This window comes from Palaemon carinicauda, chromosome 9 (genome assembly GCF_036898095.1).
Source record: "Palaemon carinicauda isolate YSFRI2023 chromosome 9, ASM3689809v2, whole genome shotgun sequence".
NCBI lineage: Eukaryota > Metazoa > Arthropoda > Malacostraca > Decapoda > Palaemonidae > Palaemon > Palaemon carinicauda.
Genome location: NC_090733.1, coordinates 126,485,511 through 126,501,803, shown reverse-complemented (window position 1 = coordinate 126,501,803; position 16,293 = coordinate 126,485,511). Strand labels below are relative to the sequence as shown.

General features: G+C 36.5%; 1 protein-coding gene across 1 annotated transcript in view; it reads left to right on the top strand.

Annotated features, from left to right (window-relative positions):
* The window catches only part of LOC137646621 (uncharacterized), a 127,460-nt gene that overhangs the window by 49,413 nt on the left and 61,754 nt on the right, over nt 1-16,293 (top strand). The window lies entirely within an intron of this gene.

Sequence of the window (16,293 nt, the reverse complement as noted above, 5' to 3'; positions counted from 1 at the left end):
AAGAATCACTTACCCGTCCTTCCCTTTCCAAAGGTATTTTCCTTTCAAGAAAGAATCACTCACTCGTCTTTCCCTCTCCAAAGGCATTTTCCATTCATGAAAGAATCACTTACTCGTCCTTCCTTTTCCAAAGGCATTTTCCATTCATGAAAGAATCACTCACTCGTCCTTCCCTTTCCAAAGGCATTTTCCATTCATGAAAGAATCATTTACTCGTCTTTCCCTCTCCAAAGGCATTTTCCTTTCAAGAAAGAATCACTCACTCGTCTTTCCCTCTCCAAAGGCATTTTCCTTTCAAGAAAGAATCACTCACTCGTCTTTCCCTCTCCAAAGGCATTTTCCATTCATGAAAGAATCACTTACTCGTCCTTCCTTTTCCAAAGGCATTTTCCATTCATGAAAGAATCACTCACTCGTCCTTCCCTTTCCAAAGGCATTTTCCATTCATGAAAGAATCACTTACTCGTCCTTCCTTTTCCAAAGGCATTTTCCATTCATGAAAGAATCACTTACTCGTCCTTCCTTTTCCAAAGGCATTTTCCATTCATGAAAGAATCACTTACTCGTCCTTCCTTTTCCAAAGGCATTTTCCATTCATGAAAGAATCACTCACTCGTCCTTCCCTTTCCAAAGGCATTTTCCATTCATGAAAGAATCACTTACTCGTCTTTCCCTTTCCAAAGGTATTTTTCTCTCATGAAAGAATCACTTACTCGTCTTTCCCTTTCCAAAGGTATTTTCCTTTCAAGAAAGAATCACTTACTCGTCTTTCCCTCTCCAAAGGCATTTTCCATTCATGAAAGAATCACTTACTCGTCCTTCCTTTTCCAAAGGCATTTTCCATTCATGAAAGAATCACTTACTCGTCCTTCCCTTTCCAAAGGCATTTTCCATTCATGAAAGAATCACTCACTCGTCCTTCCCTTTCCAAAGGCATTTTCCATTCATGAAAGAATCACTTACTCGTCTTTCCCTTTCCTAAGGTATTTTTCTCTCATGAAAGAATCACTTACTCGTCTTTCCCCTTCCAAAGGCATTTTCCATTCATGAAAGAATCACTTACTCGTCCTTCCCTTTCCAAAGGCATTTTCCATTCATGAAAGAATCACTTACTCGTCTTTCCCTTTCCTAAGGTATTTTTCTCTCATGAAAGAATCACTTACTCGTCTTTCCCTTTCCAAAGGTATTTTCCTTTCAAGAAAGAATCACTTACTCGTCTTTCCCTCTCCAAAGGCATTTTCCATTCATGAAAGAATCACTTACTCGTCCTTCCTTTTCCAAAGGCATTTTCCATTCATGAAAGAATCACTTACTCGTCCTTCCCTTTCCAAAGGCATTTTCCATTCATGAAAGAATCACTCACTCGTCCTTCCCTTTCCAAAGGCATTTTCCATTCATGAAAGAATCACTTACTCGTCTTTCCCTTTCCTAAGGTATTTTTCTCTCATGAAAGAATCACTTACTCGTCTTTCCCCTTCCAAAGGCATTTTCCATTCATGAAAGAATCACTTACTCGTCCTTCCCTTTCCAAAGGCATTTTCCATTCATGAAAGAATCACTTACTCGTCCTTCCCTTTCCAAAGGCATTTTCCATTCATGAAAGAATCACTTACTCGTCCTTCCCTTTCCAAAGGCATTTTCCATTCATGAAAGAATCACTTACTCGTCCTTCCCTTTCCAAAGGCATTTTTCTCTCATGAAAGAATCACTTACTCGTCCTTCCCTTTCCAAAAGTATTTTCCTTTCATGAAAGAATCACTTACTCGTCCTTCCCTTTCCAAAGGCATTTTCCATTCATGAAAGAATCACTTACTCGTCCTTCCCTTTCCAAAAGTATTTTCCTTTCATGAAAGAATCACTTACTCGTCCTTCCCTTTCCAAAGGCATTTTCCATTCATGAAAGAATCACTTACTCGTCCTTCCCTTTCCAAAGGCATTTTCCATTCATGAAAGAATCACTTACTCGTCCTTCCCTTTCCAAAGGTATTTTTCTCTCATGAAAGAATCACTTACTCGTCCTTCCCTTTCCAAAGGTATTTTCCTTTCATGAAAGAATCACTTACTCGTCTTTCCCTTTCCAAAGGTATTTTCCTTTCATGAAAGAAAAAATCAGGATGATCATTTACTCAACATATCTCTTCCAATTGGTAAACCTTGGCTGCTGCTTTGCAGATCTCCCCTGCCTAGCATTCTAAAACTAGATTTTATTTAAATCTTTAGAAATTCGTTTGTTCATTGCTTTGAATGGTCGAAGTAATACACGTTTTTATATGTTCTGATAAACTGGATTTCTTAACTGAAATTACTTGAACATAACTTTTTTTACATTTAATAAGCACTGACTATGAGTAAGTTAATAACCAAACTATCATTTGAACTATTATATATAAGCAATAACGCATCCTAAATAAATGTAATTAATGTTTTATTATGATTATATTTATTAAGTAGGAAAGTGTGAGAAACTATTAATTCACAATGGCGAATAGCATATAGGTCAAGGGAAAATTCTTTGTAAACAGTAAGGCCAAAAAAAAAAAAAAAACTTTCTAAGATTAGTTTGAATTGGATGAAAATAGCATAATCTTAATTTTATATTCTTTATTTTTTTATGTGAATTACGTTGATGTATTGTACTGATGATATTTGTTGCCTTATGTTTTGATATTATTATTATTATATTATTATTATTACTTGCATTTGCTAAGCTGCAACCCTAGTTGGGAAAGCAGGATGCTATAAGCTCATGGGTTCCAACAGGGAAAAATAGCCAAGTGAAGAAAGAAAACAAGAAAATAAGTAAACTAAAAGAGAAGTTATGAGCAATTTTATTAAAAATTAGATATTTTAAGAACTAAAACATTATGATAAATCAGAGCTCTTACCTCACTTTAGTTAAGGAATTTGAATGCCCTCCTAAAATTCCATGTGTGACTGTCTCGCCAAATTTAGTAACAAAATAGCTACGAAGAACGATGCACTCTCTCTCTCTCTCTCTCTCTCTCTCTCTCTCTCTCTCTCTCTCTCTCTCTCTCTCTCTCTCTCTCTCCGGAATTTCATGGATCTTCGATGTAACTTGTGAGAAAATTGCTTGTGGTGGCCGATGCGGTAACGTCCCTGACTGGTGAACACCAGACCGGGGGTTTGAGTCCCGTTCAAAACTCGTTAGTCATCTGCAGCCATTGCCTGGACCTCCTTCGTCCTAGCTTGGGTGGAGAGTGGGCCTGGGCGCTGATCATATGTACATATGGTCATTCACTAGGGCATTGTCCTGCTCTATAGGGCAATGTCACTTTCCTCTGCCATTCATGATCGACCTTTAAACCTGTTTTTAAGTAAAGTCGTATGTACTTGCTGTCTCAATGCTTGGGACTTTTCGCAGTTGTGACTTCGTCCTGAAATTGTCATAGAGATACTGTGTATCACTGTTTTACCTTTTAAATTTAAAACTATGAGTTAATCAGTTGTTTGCTGTGTAATTGCATAGGTTAGAGGTTACATAATTAACACCATCTCTCTCTCTCTCTCTGTCTCTCTCTCTCTCTCTCTCTCTCTCTCTCTCTCTCTCTCATATGGATGCAGGTTTTACGGTCTATCATTTTATAGTTGTTTATTAGAATTTTTTTTTATATCAATTTGGCGTGAGAGAGAGAGTTTTTTTTTCTTGAAATTCGTATCTGGGTAGACATCCATCGAAATAGACCGTAATATTTTCTTAAGCATTGGTCTTAAATCTCTCTCTTTGATATATAGCTTTGATAAGTGACCAGGACTCTCATAAAGCACTTTTTTTTCCAATATGTGTATATTAAATTTGGCCGTCAGTGCTCTGTCTTAATGTAGGTAGGTTGGCCAGGGCACTAGCCACCCGTTGAGATACTACCGCTAGAGAGTTTTTGGGTCTTTCGACTGGCCAGACTACTACATTGGATCCTTGCTTGAGGGTACACTCGAGCACTCTTCTTTCTTATTTCTCTTCCTCATGTTTTGTTAAAGTTTTTATAGTTTATATAGGATATATTTATTTAAATGTTATTACTTAAAATATTTTATTTCCCTTTTTTCCTTTTCTCACTGGGCTATTTTCCCTTTTGGAGCCCCTGGGCTTATAGCTTCCTGCTTTTCCAACTAGGATTGTAGCTTTACAAGTAATAATAATAATAATAATAATAATAATAATAATAAAAGAACAGAACGGAGTTTGGCTGATATTCGTAAAGCTCATATTACTCCTGATTGGCAGTAAGCAGCAGCTGTAATTGATGGATTTGAAGAGCAAGAAAATTTTCTCTCTCTCTCTCTCTCTCTCTCTCTCTCTCTCTCTCTCTCTCTCTCTCTCTCTCTCTCTCTCTCTCTCTCTCTCAAATGTAATGGACCATACAATTGGATTTCAATAAACTAATGCAGTTGGTACATATATATATATATATATATATATATATATATATATATATATATATATATATATATATACATATATATATAGCAAATAAAATTGAGGTTGATAGTGATTCTCTCTCTCTCTCTCTCTCTCTCTCTCTCTCTCTCTCTCTCTCTCTCTCTCTCTCTCTCTCTCTCTCTCTCTCGATCGGGAAGGATAAGCAACAGTAATTCATTGATCTGTTGCAGAGAAAATTTTCGCTACCCCTGCTAGTGTTGCCTGGAGTTAAATTGCAGATTTTGCAGCATGTGTTAAATACTTATGATATTGTGGAATGATCTTCCTAATCGGGTAGTTGAATCAGTAGAACTTCTAAAGTTCAAATTCGCAGCAAATGTTACATAAGTCCTTTTATAGTTTATATATCAAATATCGGTTTTAATGTTTTAAATGTTTTTAAAATATTTTTTTTGGATTTTCATTACTTATTTCGTTTATTTATTTCCTTATTTCCTTTTCTCACTGGGATAATTTTCCCTGTTGGAGCCCTTGGGCTTATAGCATCTTGTTTTTCCAACTAGGGTTGTAACTTAGTTCGTAATAATAATAATAATAATAATAATAATGATAATAATAATAATAATGATAATAGTAAATTGTTCTTAGTTCTACGAAATTGGCTTTTGTCTGTCTTTTGAAATCATTCGCGCAATGAAGAGGACGCAAGTGTCACTAGAATCAGGGATAAAAAAGAAAATTATGCTCTGTCGAATTGTTTCAAGTCTTACGCCTACGTCTGTATTCATGATACTGCAGAGTCATAATTATTGTTAATCTTTTTTTGTCTCTTTAATATAAGTGGGAAGTATTTGAAATATGCTTCATGGAGAATTAATGCCAATGTTTTTTTTTACTATAAAGTTGCAGTCTGGGATATTAGTACATACATACATACATATACCAAGGCACTTCCCCCAATTTTGGGGAGTAGCCGACATCAATAAATGAAACAAAACAAAAAGGGGACCTCTACTCTCTACGTTCCTCCCAGCCTGACAAGGGACTCAACCGAGTTCAGCTGGTACTGCTAGGGTGCCACAGCCCACCCTCCCCCGTTATCCACCACAGATGAAGCTTCATAATGCTGAATCCCCTACTGCTGCTACCTCCGCGGTCATCTAAGGCACCGGAGGAAGCAGCAGGGCCTACCGGAACTGCGTCACAATCGCTCGCCATTCATTCCTATTTCTAGCACGCTCTCTTGCCTCTCTCACACCTACCCTCCTATCACCCAGAGCTTTCTTCACTCCATCCATCCACCCAAACCTTGGCCTTCCTCTTGTACTTCTCCCATCAACTCTTGCATTCATCATAGTAAGCAAAAAAAAGTATAATCTTTAAAGGCTTTAATTATTTATCTAATTTTCTATTTTAATAATATTCTATTTTATTTACATTTTACCTTTATTCATAAACATTTTTCTCTTATATGGACATTTAATTTGCGGTCAATTAATCTCTTTTTGTTATATAAGCAATTCATTTTTGTAATCAAACAGTTATTAACAATTTGTTTTCCTGCTATGACTTTCATAGTTTGTCTCCTTATAATATTGGTTGATTTCGGAAGTGGCAGGTTATATGCCATGCATTGATATTTAGAAATAGACTGAAAATTAATAAAACTAAGATGCGTAATAGATTGTTTGTATATTATGATTCTAGTGTGTGCCATGTATACAGTTTGTAGTGTGAATTATATATTAGTTTTATATATATATCTATATATATATAAATATTATATATGTGTGTATTATATATATATATATATATGTATATATATGCATATATATATATATATATATATATATATATATATATATATACTGTATAAGTGTGTGTGAATTTATTATATATATATATATATATATATATATATATATATATTATATATATATAAACATATATATATATATGTATATATATATGTATGATATTAATATAATATATGTATGTGTGTGTAATAAAGGCCTAAACATACTGCCGAAATATATTCCATATCAGAGCAACGTAACGTCTGGTGCAAGGATGTAAAGCTCTTGGTGCAGGGCCAGATACAGCCACGTGTTATTTTTTTCTTTTTTTTTTTCTTTTAGAAATATACAGTGGAAAGATTTAGATAGCCATCTCAACACAGTGTTGTGTGAAATTTACGAAACGGTCTGGCTCATGGAATTCAGTCCGCACACTGGCCTGGTATTTCAAAGGAATGGATGAAAAGTTAAATAACATTCTAGGTATTTTCAATTCTAAGGGATGTGCTGCAGTAGAGAAGAAGATGAAGATAGTTGATTTGCTTTCCAAGGTTGTGGTGGCTGATGTGGTAACGTCAATGACTGGTGATTGCCAGACGGAGCCTATTTTCTTTGGTTACCGCAACCTAACCATCCTTATGAGTTAAGGATGGTGTGTTTATGGGGAACCTATCGGTCTACCTGCTGAGTCATCAGGAGCCATTGCCTGGCCCTCCTTGGTCCTAGCTTTGTGCGGATGTGGGGCTTGGGCGCCGATCATATGTATATATGATCAGTCTCTAGGGCAATGTCACTGTCTCTTGCCTCTGCCATTCATGAGCGGGCTTTAAACCTTTACAAAGTGAAGTTTTAATCTTTTGTCACTTGATAACATTAATGTAACGGTTGCAGAAATGAAAATGACAATGCATGATAAAAAAAAAAAACGTAATTTTAATCGGAAATTATACGTAAAAAATATACCGTTCTCAACCGTATTTCAGTAAAATGCAGGCTACCGCAAGTTTACCTTACTTTTTTATAACTTTTTACGGGTTGGTGACCGTAATATCACTCCTTTACGTCAATATAACCGTTTTAAAATGGTAAAATCCGGGAATAAATGTTGCCAGACCTTTACCGTTTTTTAATGCAAATTTTTGACAGTAAGGTTTGCAGCATTATAAAAGTTAAGACTTTGTAGCTCCATGAATGGAAAACATTTAGAAAATTACAAATTATTTTTGAATGACTCAATATTAAAACATTAAAAGGGTGTCTATGGTAAGTGAAGAAATGCAAAGTTGGAGCAAATGCTTTTTTGTTGACCAGGCGGACATGAGTCTTTTATAGTTTATTTATGACATATTTGTTTTTGATGTTGTTAATAGTTTATATATGACATGTCTGTTTTGACGTTGTTACGGTTTTTAGAATGATTTATTGTTAATTTGTTCTCTTCATTTATTTATTTCCTTATTTCCTTTCCTCACTGGGCTATTTTTCCCTGTTGGAGCCCCTGCGCTTATAGCATCTTGCTTTTCCAACTAGGGTTGTAGCTTGGATAATAATAATAATAATTATAATAATAATAATAAAATCTGTTAGTAGCCGAGAAAAAAAAGAGCAAGGTTAGCGGTAATGGAGTGACTAAATTTCATGGCTGGGAAGAGGATATTGAAAGTGTTGTGTTTTGGGCATTATTATTGGTAGTATTCGGCTATCAAAGGTATTACTATATTCATTTTTTTTAATGAGACACATTTGCACCGACTCGCAGCGGTGTCCTTTTATCTCGGAAAAAAATTCCTGCTACCTGATTGGTTAGAATGATCTTGTCCAACCAATCAGCGATCAGGAAACTTTTCCGAGTCATTGCAATTCTGCCTTACTAAAAAGAATTGACTATAGTAAACACTTGAAATTTGCCATAAAAATTGGAATAGATATTGCCGGGCATTTACCGTTTTAAAAACGGATATATTGAAGTAAAAGATAACATTGAAGTAGGGCAGAAATTACGGTCACTAGTATTTTACCGAAATACAGCTTAGAACAGTATATTTTTACGGAGAATTTCCGATTTAAATTAGAGAAAATTCGCGATTTATAAAATTTGATGGATCGTCATGGCCTTTTATGATGATGATTCGGTTTAAGTGAAAGTTGGAAAAGATAGACGCTGTAGGAATGTAATATGTTTGTAGAGATTAAGGAAACAGGTGTTACAACTTTGAACATATGTTATTCATTTAATAGCAAGAGAGGCGTCTAACAGGTTTAGCATTTACGTGTCGGTTTTAAGTTTGTTGCCTTTATGTCAATCTTCTTTTTCTTCTTCTTCTTCTTCTTCTTCTTCTTCTTCTTCTTCTTCTTCTTCTTCTTCTTCTTCTTCTTCTTCTTCTCCTCCTCCTCCTCCTCCTCCTCCTCCTCCTCCTCCTCCTTATTCTTCTTCTTTTTCTTCTTCTCCTCCTCTTCCTCCTCCTCCTTATTCTTCTTCTTTTTCTTCTTCTCCTCCTCCTCCTCCTCCTCCTCCTTCTTCTTCTTCTTCTTCTTCTTCTTCTCCTCCTCCTTCAACATCTTCTTCTTCTTCTTCTTCTCCTCCTTCAACATCTTCTTCTTCTCCTCCTCCTCCTTCTTCTTCTTCTTCTTCTTCTTCTTCTTCTTCTATTATTAACGTGACCCTTTCCACATTTTTGTATGGGGTAAGCACGGTTGACTTCTTTTTAAAGGGCTTTGCTTTGGCTTTGTTATAGACCGTAGTCCCGATCGGCTGCCCTGCCTGACATGGCTCTAGACCCCGGTAGCGTATGTTCATGTTGTACCACTCACCAGCGTCCTTCCTCCCATCATGATGCCGTTATTAAGAAGAGACAACACTAAACAATTTCCTTAAAAAGTAATGTTACTTTATGCATGTGAAATATGGCCATCGGTTCAGTAGGCAAATGGATGTAACTAGAGTACCTGTATGATATAGGTGCTCTAGAGGTAGCCATTTGAACAATATATTCTTTTTTATTTATGATAATGCCTCTATTGTAGGAATTTTGTTATTAATTAACCATTTTGTTTATTAATTTCTTATGATCAACCAAAGAAAAAAATAGTGTAATCAAGTCTTTATTTGGATTGATTTGTAATCATTTTTTTCTTTTTAGAAATATGGGGTTGAAAATAGATATAAGCAAAAAAGAAATTTTCAATGAAAATTCAGATACTCAACATATAAGAGTTATCGACAATACTCTCTCTCTCTCTCTCTCTCTCTCTCTCTCTCTCTCTCTCTCTCTCTCTCTCTCTCTCTCTCTCTCTCTCTCTCTCTCACAAGATGATTTAGTTGTGATATTGAACTAAATGTTTTAAATCCACTTACTCGTGAATTATCGAATTTTCAACAGAATGAATTGGCCATTTTTGGTATGTTCCATAGTGTTAATTGCTATTTATATTCCAAACATTTCGGATATATTGTATATCTGAATAGTCAATGTTTTATCCCCGTATATGTGATTCTTAGGGTTGTGGTGGCCGGTGTGGTAACGTCCCTAACTGGTGAACGGTAGACTGGGGTTCAAGTCCCGCTCAAACTCTTTAGTTCCTTTTGGTCGCTGCAACCTCACTATCCTTGTGAGCTAAGCATGGAGTGTTTTGGGGAGCCTATAGGTCTATCTGCTAAGTCATCAGCAGCCATTTCCTGGCCCTACTTGGTCCTAGCTTGGGTTGAGAGGGAGCTTGGGCGCTGATCATATGTATATATGGTCAGTCTCTAGGGCATTGTCCTGCTTGATAGAGTAATGTCACTGGTCGCTTGCCTCAGCCATTCATGATTGGCCTTTTCAAACCTTTAAACCTTAACTTGTAGAACCCTCTTATGTGGTATTACTCTATAATTAAGAAGACAATTTCATCCCTTAGTGTCCTTCTGTACCATGGTCTGCCACTGTCTTGGGTTAGAGTTCTCTTGCTTGAGGGTACACTCGGGCACACTATTCTATCTTGTTTCTCTTGTTTTGTTAAAGTTTTGATAGTTTATAGAGGAAATATTAATTTTAATGTTGTTACTGTTCTTAAGATATTTTATTTTTCCTTCTTTCCTTTCCTCACTGGGCTATTTTCCTTGTTGGAGCCCCTGGGCTTATAGCATCTTGAGCTTTTAATTCAATATTTCTTCATTCACCATCATCTACTTCGCGCTTCATAGTCCTCAGCCATGTAAGTCTGGGTTTTCCAACTCTTCTAGTGCCTTATGGAGCCCAGCTGAACGTTTAGTGAACTAGTCTCTGTTGGGGAGTGCGAAGACCCTTCCCAAACCATCTCCAAAAATAAAAAATAAAATCCAATTTTATTTATTATATATTAATGATAAGAGTATTTATCATTCTGTTTTTGGTATATCTAAGTAATTGTGGGTCAGTACTTGGGAATCTTCAATTATCTTCCCTTCTATATCCCTGCAATAAAATCCGCTATTATGACCATTGCCGTATTTTCATCCTTCTTGAATATGCTTCAAAATCTATAAGGTTAATCTTCGAAAGTTAAAAGTTGCAGAAAATGCTTTTATGTTGAAAAGGCTGACATAAGTCTCTTTATATTTTATATATGACATATCTGTTTTGATGATGTTGATGTTTTTCAAATATTGTAAATTTTTTCTCATACTGTTTATTTATTTCCTTATTTCCTTTCCTCGCTGGGCTATTTTTCCCTACTGGAGCCCTTGGGCTTATAGCATCTTGCTTTTCCAACTCTGGTTGTAGCTTAGCAAGTGATAATAATAATAATAATAATAATGATAATAATAATAATAATTATAAGCGAACATTTAAGCAAACCAGAATTTTTATTGGTCGTTGGGGGACCGAGTGAGTTAAGACACCGTCGTGTGGAAACCGTTTCGACACAAGTGTTTTGGTGTAAAATTAATCACATAGATAGAAGTGGGTCAGTTATTTTGGGCCCCGGTCCTAACCGTTCGGCTCAAAAGAATATATTCTGTTGAAATTTATCATCCTTTTACATGGCGAACTTTAGATTTTGTTTGGGTTGTTTAATAGTTAGTAGAATTGATACGGTCTGTTTCCTTGCATCGAGGAACTGAGGAAAGTATTTTATACGTACTATTAAGAAATGGATGTACTTCATGTAAGTTGTAAGTAACGAGGAGATATGTTTAGAATGTTGTTTACAAAACGGGTATAGTGCATAACTAAGTGTACTCTGTAACTTCAGGGTGGAAATTATATACATCATCATCATCATCATCTTCTCCTACGCCTATTGACGCAAAGGGGCTCGGTTAGATTTCCCAGTCGTCTCTGTCTTGAGATTTTAATTCAATACTTCTCCATTCATCATCTCCTATTTCGCGCTTTATATATAGTGGTAAAGTTATAGATTTATTTGTATACAACTACTTTGTGTCATACACAAATGTATCAGAGTATCAGGCGTCCTTTGCCTCGGTTCATTTTGTAAAGGCTTGATTAGGTGGGAGCCGTTTGTTGAAACAACAACCTCTTGGGTCATTAAAGTCCTGAGTGCCAATGAGAAGTGGAAGCATAAAGAGGATAGGTGATAAAGACAGGGACTGGAGAAGGAGGAGGAGAGGAGGATGAATATTGCCAGACAGTGAAGAGAAAATGGGACAGAGATGGTTGTCTCGTTGAAACATTAATTACCTCCGCCAACGAAGTTGGGAGGAGGTAATGAGTTCGCTCCTGTTTCTGTTTGTTAGTTTGTGAACAACTTCCTGGCACAATTTTACTCAGAGCAGTGAAACTTTGAGGGATTAATTTTTATGTTAAGACGTGGAAGTGATTCAATTTTGAAAGTCTTAGGTCAAAGGTTAAGGTCAAGCAAAAAGGTCGAGAAATTAGCTGCCTGGGAGGAGGTCTGTGCTCTACTGAGTGCCCCTCCAAGGATGAATATTACCAGACAGTGAATAGAAAATGGGACAGAGATGGTTGTCTCGTTGGAAACATTAATTACCTCCGCCAACAAAGTTGGGAGGAGGTAATGAGTTCGCCCCTGTTTCTGTTTGTTAGTTTGTGAACAACTTCCTGGCCACAATTTTACTCAGAGCAGTGAAACTTTGAGGGATTAATTTTTATGTTAAGACGTGGAAGTGATTCAATTTTGAAAGTCTTAGGTCAAAGGTTAAGGTCAAGCAAAAGGTCGAGAAATTAGCTGGCCTGGAGGAGGTCTGTGCTCTACTGAGTGCCCCTCCAGTTTATATAATTTTACTCTTCCCCAATTTCATCCGCTTGGATTATCCTTAAATTTTGCGAAGGGAAATAAGTTCAAAGGAAATGACCTCGTCGATGTATGTGCTCCTTCGCTTACTTGTGTGTCTCATCTTGTAACAAGTTCTCTTGATTGACTACATTAAAGACGTCATGAGGATTCCTAGTGGCTCTCTTGACTACAGCCAAGTTAACCACACGATTAGATATATTGTCAATTCACACGAAACAATATGCTTGAGGGTCCAATGGGCTCGCGATTCTATCTTGTTTCTCTTCCTCTAGTTTTTGTGAAGTTTTTATAGTTTATGTATGATAGATCTAATTTGATGTTAATTATTCTAAAATATTTTGTTTTGATTGTTATTACTTTTCCTGTAATACCCACCTCCACTGGACTATTTTTCCTTGTTGGAGCCCTTGGGCTTATAGCATCCTGCTTTTCCAACAAGGGTTGTAGCTTAGCTAGTAAAGATGATAATAATGATAATGATAAATAATGGAGCTCTTGGCTTATAGCATCTTGCTTTTACAACTAGGGTTGTAGCATAGCTAGTAAAGATGATGATAATAATAATGATAAATAATGGAGATCTTGGGCTTATAGCATCTTGCTTTTACAACTAGGGTTGTAGCATAGCTAGTAAAGATGATGATAATAATAATGATTAATAATGGAGCTCTTGGCTTATAACATCTTGCTTTTACAACTAGGGTTGTAGCTTAGCTAGTAAAGATGATAATAATAATAATGATAAATAATGGAACTCTTGGGCTTATAGCATCTTGCTTTTACAACTAGGGTTGTAGCTTAGCTAGTAAAGATGATAATAATAATAATGATAAATAACGGAGCTGTTGGGCTTATAGCATCTTGCTTTTTCCAACTAGGGTTGTAGCTTAGCTAGTAAAGATGATAATCATAATAATGATAAATAATGGAGCTCTTGGGCTTATAGCATCTTGCTTTTACAACTAGGGTAGTAGCTTAGCTAGTAAAGATGATAATCATAATAATGATAAATAACGGAGCTGTTGGGCTTATAGCATCTTGCTTTTACAACTAGGGTTGTAGCTTAGCTAGTAAAGATGATAATCATAATAATGATAAATAATGGAGCTCTTGGGCTTATAGCATCCTGCTTTTCCAACTAGGGTTGTAGCTTAGCTAGTAAAGATGATAATCATAATAATGATAAATAATGGAGCTCTTGGGCTTATAGCATCCTGCTTTTACAACTAGGGTTGTAACTTAGCTATTCATAATAATAATAATATTGTTGACTCTGATTTGGTTTAATTTCATAATCATGTGCTCTATTGTTGATTTGTAAGTTTCCCATCCTCCTAGTCCCTTTTTGCCATCCTTAGACGTACATACTACAACGCCGCCTCCTTCGAATCTCTCTTATTTTTCCAATAAATCCTTTACGAGTCTTCTCCAATCCATAACCACCACCCCAGCTCTTCCTCCACCACCCCGCGAGGTCCCCTCCCCCTCCCCCTCTCCCTCCGAGTCTTTCCCCCTCTGTAATCTTTTTCCGAGGCAGTGCAACATTGGCACTGGGTAGGCACACTGCCAGAAAACATTAGACAGTATTTTCGCTTCTTGGTGTTGTGCCCTTTCTTGTCGTTTCCCCGTGAGGCATATTACAGTTTGTTACAGAATTGTGCGTGTTACACGTTGTATTTCGTGTTTTTGTATTGCCATACATTAATCTGTTAAATATCAGGTCAATTACATATGTTGTGCATATACGCATTCTTTGTATTATTTATATATATGTATATCTATCTATCTATCTATCTATATATATATATATATATATATATATATATATATATATATATATATATATGCACACACATACTTATACATACATATACATGTGTATATTTGTGTGTGTATATATATATATATATATATATATATATATATATATATATATATATACATATATATATATACATACATAATGTGTGTGTTTTTATTTATTGAAATACCAATCCAAATATATTTTATTTCCCATCCTAGAAGAAAGTATCTTTAGGTTTTAAATGTAGTTTTAGCAGTCTTGACTGCTCTATGATCATACGATCATTGGCTTCTTGTTATGTGTGAACTACTTTACTTACATTTCCCCCCCCCTCTCTCTCTCTCTCTCTCCTCTCTCTCTCTCTCTCTCTCTCTCTCTCTCTCTCTCTCTCTCTCTCTGGTACTGAAACGCATTCACGACAAGAGGTCAATTAACACTGTGCGCAGAGGGGCGCTCCATTTAGCGTACTTAACTTGAAGGAATCGATGTTGAAACGTTTACCATTCTTCTAGTTGATGTCCTAGAGAACCTTGTTACAGTTTCAGGGACCATTACTTCAAATTGAATGTATATGCTTATGGCTTTTATAACAGTAGGATGTCTTCATGCAAATATATATGAAACGACTGGTTTTTATTTGTATTTGTATAGAAATCACGAAAGCTGACACGTGATGAATATAAAAATCTCCTGTACTCAAGGTAGAAATTGGAATCTAAGCCCGGGTCTGTTTTCCGTTAATCCAGTATTATCCTTTTATCTAAAATCTGGATTCTCCGGAATTATTAAGAAACTGACAGCTGTTGGATCCCCTTCTCCAGAATAAATATGATGTCTTTGTATATGTATTCTCATTGCTGAGTTTGATAATGTCCTGAGTGGATGAAAGTACTAACTCCAATCGAGTCTTTTCATTTTTCCTTTTGTGGCTATAATACATTTGTATTATTATTATTGTTACTTGGTAAGCCACATCCCTAGTTGGAAAAGCAAAAGGCCTTAAGCCCAAGGGCTCCAACGGGGAAAAATAGCTTAGTGAGGAAAGGAAATAAGGAAATAGATAAAATATAAGAGAAGTAATGAACAATTGAAATAAAAAAAATTTAAATAACAGTTATAACATTAATTCTTCCATGTTTAAACTATAAAAATTGAAGAAAAAACAAGAGGAAGATAAATAACATAGATTAGTATGCCCTAGTGTAGGAGAGAGAGAGAGAGAGAGAGAGAGAGAGAGGAGAGAGGAGAGGAGAGAGAGAGAGAGAGAGAAAGGCCTTATTTGCCTTATCAGTTTTATCTTGATTCGTGAGAACAAGGGTCGCTGCCAATAGAAAGAAGAAATTAGTCTTGAAAAGAGAACGATTTCCCAATGTATTTTTTTTCAACTTTATACTTCTGTGCTTGCCACGTTTCTATTTTAATATTATGGTGCACGGTCTTCATAAAAGAAAATAGACTGTTGGACATACTTAATTATTAAAGGTCAAAGGTTTAAAGGCCGCCTATGAATGCCAGAGACGAGGGACAATGACATTTCCCTATCGAGCAGGAACAATGCCCTAGAGACTGACCCATATATTTACATATGATCAGCGCCCAAGCCACCTCTCCACCCAAGCTAGGACCAAGGAGGGCCAGGCAATGGCTACTGATGACTCAGCAGGTAGACCTATAGGCTCCCCCAAACCCCCATCCTTATCTCACAAGGATGGCGAGGTTGCAGCGACCAAAGAAACTAGCAAGTTTCAGTGGGACTCGAACCCCAGTCTGGCGAGCGTCAGGCAGGGACGTTACCACATCGGCCACCACAACGGTGTCGGTTTTCAGTTCGTTTCATCAGAATAGATGCCCACCAGAACATCAGCTGGCAAAAACCAGCCCTCTACTGTGGTGGCAAACCACAGCAGTGGCCTCCCCAGTCAACAGTTTAAACTCCAGGTTCCCTGCTTGGGTCGATCTGCTGCCATGCGAATGCTAGGCGATACGTTACCACTGTACTAGTCATACTCCTGGAAACAGGAGTAGGGTTGTTGTTGGCTGATTAGTAACGTCTC